The sequence below is a fragment of the Phocoena sinus genome, chromosome 2 (assembly GCF_008692025.1).
Source record: "Phocoena sinus isolate mPhoSin1 chromosome 2, mPhoSin1.pri, whole genome shotgun sequence".
Taxonomy (NCBI): Eukaryota; Metazoa; Chordata; class Mammalia; order Artiodactyla; family Phocoenidae; genus Phocoena; species Phocoena sinus.
The window spans coordinates 88,320,032-88,326,111 of record NC_045764.1 but is presented as its reverse complement, the minus strand read 5'-3'; the positions used below and the strand labels follow the sequence as shown (position 1 = coordinate 88,326,111).

At 37.7% G+C, this 6,080-nt stretch overlaps 1 pseudogene; it reads left to right on the top strand.

Moving 5' to 3' along the window:
- Positions 1-5,192: 5,192 nt before the first annotated feature.
- On the top strand, positions 5,193-6,080 carry LOC116749340 (annotated as a pseudogene).

Sequence of the window (6,080 nt, the reverse complement as noted above, 5' to 3'; positions counted from 1 at the left end):
ACAATGAGATATCATCTCACACCAGTCAGAATGGCCATCATCAAAAAATCTACAAACAATAAATGCTGGAGAGGGTGTGGAGAAAAGGGAACACTCTTGCACTGCTGTTGGGAATGTGAATTGGTACAGCCACTATGGAGAACAGTATGGAGGTTCCTTAAAAAACTACAAATAGAACTACCATATGACCCAGCAATCCCACTACTGGGCATATACCCTGAGAAAACCATAATTCAAAAAGAGTCATGTACCAAAATGTTCATTGAAGCTCTATTTACAATAGCCAGGAGATGGAAACAACCAAAGTGTCCATCATTGGATGAATGGATAAAGAAGATGTGGCACATATATACAATGGAATATTACTCAGCCATAAAAAGAAACGAAATTGAGCTATTTGTAATGAGGTGGATGGACTTGGTGTCTGTCATACAGAGTGAAGTAAGTCAGAAAGAGAGAGACAGGTACCGTATGCTAACACATATATATGGAATTTAAGAAAAAAAAATGTCATGAAGAACCTAGGGTTAAGACAGGAATAAAGACACAGACCTAGTAGAGAATGGACTTGAGGATATGGAGAGGGGGAAGGTAAGCTGTGACGAGGCGAGAGAGTGGCATGGACATATATACACTACCAAGCGTAAGATAGATAGCTAGTGGGAGGCAGCCACATAGCACAGGGAGGTCAGCTCGGTGCTTTGTGACTACCTGGAGGTGTGGGATAGGGAGGGTGGGAGGGAGGGAGATGCAGGAGGGAGGAGATATGGGAACATATGTATATGTATAACTGATTCACTTTCTTATAAAGCAGAAACTAAAACACCATTGTAAAACAATTATACTCCAATAAAGATGTAAAAAAAAAAGAACACAAATAACAGATGCTGGCGAGGATGTGGAGAAAAGGAAACCTTTATACACTGTTGGTGGGAATATAAATTGGTGCAGCCACTGTGGAAGCAGTAAGAAGGTTTCTCAAAACACTACAAATACAACTACCATATGACACAGCAATTCCACTCCTGGGTATATATCGGAAAAAATAACAACACTAACTTGAAAATACACACACCCCAATGTTATTAGCAGCATTCTTTACAATTGCCAAGATATGAAAGCAACCTAAGTGTCCATCAACAGATCAATAAAGAAGAGGTGGTATATGTATGTATACACACACACACAATGCAATACTGGACAGCCAGAAAAAGTAATGAAATTTTCCCATCTGTAGCAACATGAATGGACTTGGAGTGCATTATGCTAAGTGAAATAAGTCAGAGAAAGACAAGTACTGTATGATATCATTTACATGTGGAATCTAAAAAAAAAACAGAAACAAATTAGTGGGACTTCCCTGGTGGCGCAGTGGTTTAGAATCCGCCTGCCAATGCAGGGGACACAGGTTCGATCTCTGACCTGGGAAGATCCCACATGCCACAGAGCAACTAAGCCTGTGCACCACAACTACTGAGCCTGCGCTCTAGAGCCCACGAGCCACATCTACTGAAGCCCACATGCCTAAAGCCCGTGCTCTGCAACAAAAGAAGCCACTGCAATGAGAAGCCCGCGCACCCCAATGAAGACCCAATGCAGCCAAAAATAAATATAAATAAATAAATTTATAAAAACAAAGATGTGCCAAGACTGCCACAATATAATGTTAAAAAAAAAGAAAAATATTTATTAGTAAATATAACAAAAATGAAGCAGACCCACTGATACAGAGAAGAAACTAGTGGTTACCAGTAGGGAGGTGGGGAGGGGTGATATAGGGTTGAGGGAGTGGGAGGTATAAACTATTGGTTGTAAGATAGGCTACAAGGACATATTGTACAACATGAGGAATATAACTAATATTTTATAATAACTATAAATGAAGTGTAACCTTTAAAATTTGTATAAAAAATTTTAAACTTTTAAAAAATATATCAATTCAAGTTTCCCTGCCTCCAGGCTAATATAAGACTTCCAAATCTAAGTCTGTCATCTTCAGAACACCTACAATATTGCCATCTACATTACACAACCAATACACGATATAATCATGAATAACATTATATTTTCTACTGCTTTATCTACTCACTTTGTCTCCCAACCAGACTATAAACTCCTTCAGTGTAGGGATTACAATTTAGACTTTTTGTAATCCTTCAAAATATTTGGTCTGATAACATTTTATTTACTCAATGAGTACTTGCTGACTGAGGAAAACAGGTTTGTAGATAACTTTTAAAAATATATGTTTATGAAGGAACATGGTTCTCAAACAGCTTTCTGGTTGTCCTCCCCCAATTTTTGCCTTTGATATAAAATTTGGGACATCCTGGTTCTATAATTCTATATGTATATAGGTATACATGTATAAATATAATTATAGATAAGTAGAAGTAACTATTTCACTGTTTCATTTTAAACTTCATATTCAAGAAGTTGAATTATACTTGCAAGCTTCTTTTCTCTTATTCATTCCTTAGAGGGTATGATAAATAGTTGTTTACTGCCCTTTGAATAATAGACTGTCACAAATGTTACTTCTGGTTTTCTCCTTTCTCGGCTGAACAACCTTAGCTCCTTTAGACATTTAAATGCCATGAACAGATGCTCAATATTACTTGGTGGCTGGGCATGATTTATAGTGTTTATTTCTGGAAGGAGATCAAAATAGAAGCATTATGTATTTTTAAAGCTTTTCTTTCACATATGGCATGCTTTACAGGGAGTGAGGATTTGGATGAATGGATAGATTAATACAGCTAATATTCTCATTTCAGTCTCACCTAAAAAGAGGAGAAATACAGGAAATATCATAATGGAAGCTAAAATGCACAAGATGCTATTTTACTATTAACTCAGACCTTTCTTATGCCAGATGGTGTTAGAGGAAAGCTTTTGTTTTCTTGATGATGGGCATCTCCTTTGAATTTTGCTAACCAGACATGTTTCCTCTCTTCTCGGCATTCACAGACACTGTGGCCTTCTTTTACGTAACTCTTGCATGCAGTAGTTGGTTTGCGTTTCCAGGCATTGAATATCCTTCTGATTGGTTTCTGGGAGAGGAATTTATACTTCTTGATGTATTGATTTTAATCTTCAAGGATTTGGATAACCATGCATACTACCATAACACCCTGTAATAGCACTCACCACATTAAAATGTCATTTACCTATTTTCCTGCCTCTCTGAAACCCATACTACACACTCCCAGTTATCAGGAACTCTTTCTGATTTATCTTTCTATTCTAGTCTGGCATATGGCAGATTCTCTCTAAACATTTCTCGAGTACATGATCAAATGAAGACCAGAAATTCAAGTCTACTTTGATATTTAAAGGAAGTCTTTATACTTCCTGGAATCACATGGGACAGAGGGAACATTTATTATAAATAGATGTCTATGCTGTGTCTGTGTCACAGCACATGTTACCTCATTTAATCTTTTCAAGAAATTCATGAGCTATTCCCTTATTTGCTGCCATTTGTTAGTTATTTCCCTATTTGATATATACTATGTCCTATCTTTTAAAACACTTTATCGTTTAATATTTTTAATGATCCTTTGAAGCAGGTATTACTGTTCTCATTTTTAAAATAAGGAAGTTGAGGCTCAAAGAAGACATGAAGTGTTTGAATCCAGATCTACCTAACTCTAAAACCCAAATATTTCCTACTTGACCATCATGAGTTGGAGACAAAATGTTTGGGACAAATAGGTTATTTATGTGACTTTTCTGCTTTCTTTATTTTTACTCTAATGCTGGTATCTACCACTTCTCCTTGTGTATCTTGTATTAACTCTCTTCTAGACAGAAGACCTTATTATTCACTATAAAATATAGAGAAACCTTATTGGTCATCTTAAAGGCTGCTAGTCCAATGTTAAGTCAATAAATATATTCCTGTGATGAACAATCCTTGGTTCAGTCAGTTGTGACCAGATTCTTAAAGTCACATTCCAGAAAGCTTAGCTACCTTTGCATAAGGACCTGCCTTGGCAGCTTTTCCCAGAAGAGGCCTGTAGGTCTGCCAGTTGCTCAGAATTTCATGAGTGGTCCAGTCACAGATAGAAGATGCTGCCAAAGGTAAGTATGAGACCTTCATCAGTAGAGTAATTTTAAGCACAGCTTTACTAAAGCAGCACCAAATTCTAATTGGATCTACTAGACTTAATTTAAGGAGCCACAGTGGACTAATTCTAATATACTGTTACATCCAATATATCAGCACAATATTATATGTAAGCAAGGGTGTGTGTGTATAATGTGTAAAATGGGAGAAGGGATGGGAATGTGAGAGCAGGGTGGTGGACTGAAAACATTATTTTAACCTTGTTTATTGTACCATAACAGGTCTTGGTATTGCCCCTCAAGAAAGACATAAGAGTAGAGAAGGAAAGGTAACTAAATAAGCAAAAGAGAAAGAGGTTGCCATGCTGGTAAAACTAGATCCTAAGGTGAAAGGAAACTTAGAGGTCAGCTAATACAACTCCCTAAACCAAGGGGAATGCCATTTCCATTGTCATCTGTGAGTATCAACTATCCTCAAAAGGATAGTTCAGAAGATTATCATTCCTCATTTTGCAAAGATGAAGACAGAGAGGAGAGAAGTCAAAAGTATTAATGTGGGAAGGGTATGGGTAGGCTATATCAGATGCAGTCACCCAACAGCAGAATATCAGACTTAAAAGCACCTCTTGAACCTGGGACATGGGCGTGTATTTGGGGCATTTAGCATGGCACAGATGGAATGTGAAATAGACTTCTCGTCCTGAGACCTAGATTCTAGGCCACTCTCCATCATTATTAACTAGCTATGTATCACTGAGCTGTACACATGATTTCTTATCTGTGAAATGAAAGGGTAGGATTAAAAGATTCCTACATTATTTTCCAGCAATAAATTACTTGATCCTAAAGAAAATATTTACTTCTGACAATGGATGAACTGTAGAACAAATTACTCTAAGGCTGTATTGGTTAAAAATAAAAATACCTTTGGGGGATGTTGATCACTACTTCTGCAAAGAACTAAATTCAAAATCTTCATTATACCATTGGAACCTTAACTTTGATACAATCAACAGGCTTACTCATACATTATTTAGCCCCCTAAGGCCTATCTCTTGCTCATCTCTCTGCCGAAAGTGCTTATTTGTGTGCCTGTGCAGTGACCAACCTAGACTTGGTACATGTGCTGGGTGGAACTGGCTGAGTTGAAAACCATGGCATAGGTGCCAGTGGAGTCTGCAGTGGAAGACCTGATGCCTCAGATGTTGCCAGTGGAGCCCTGCAACTTGACAGAAAATTTAGCTCCCTCTCTATCCCCAAGGATGCCTCAGGAATCCCTGAGGCCAGTCTAGATTGAAGTAGCTCAATGTCCAGATGTGGTAGCTCACATCGACCCAAAGAATTTGAAAAGGAAGCAAAGTGTGAATGTTTCTCTTTCAGAATAAAAACCTGTTCCTAAAGGATATTCCTCCAAACTTCAGAGGCAAGAGCAACAAGTAGCACCGTTTCCAACTGTTCAACAGAGCGTGAACAGACACTGAAGTCACTGGAAATCTCAGCAGTTGGGTAGTAACAGGATCATGCCTTTCAACTATGTAAAATACGTAATTATTTCTCCTTTCCCGGGATAAATATCCTTCATTCTTCCAAAATCTGAAGATGAAGAAAGCTGTAAAAACTTTTGTCTGGGTGAAATGTTATACTCAGAAGGGGCTGTTGGATCAGCTACAAATTGAAGTCCTGGGATGGATTATCCCCAGATTGGTTTTCCTCCCTTGCTTCTTATAGTTAGCAGAATAAATCAATCAACAGTAACTAGTGTCTTGGAATTTATGAGTAACTGGCTTAGAGAAAGAGAATTATTACAGAATTGGGATGATGACTTTATGCATTATTGGCTTGTCTTGGAAAACCTTTATTACCTGAGGATCATTCACTAATTTGGCAGCTTGCAAGAAGGTGCTCTGAAGTGAGGCTCTTAGTGGACAGCAAAGATGAATTTGAATTGATTAATCTGCTTGGTTAGCAGGTATTTTCACCAATGTGATTTAGGTGATAAGCCATCTTGA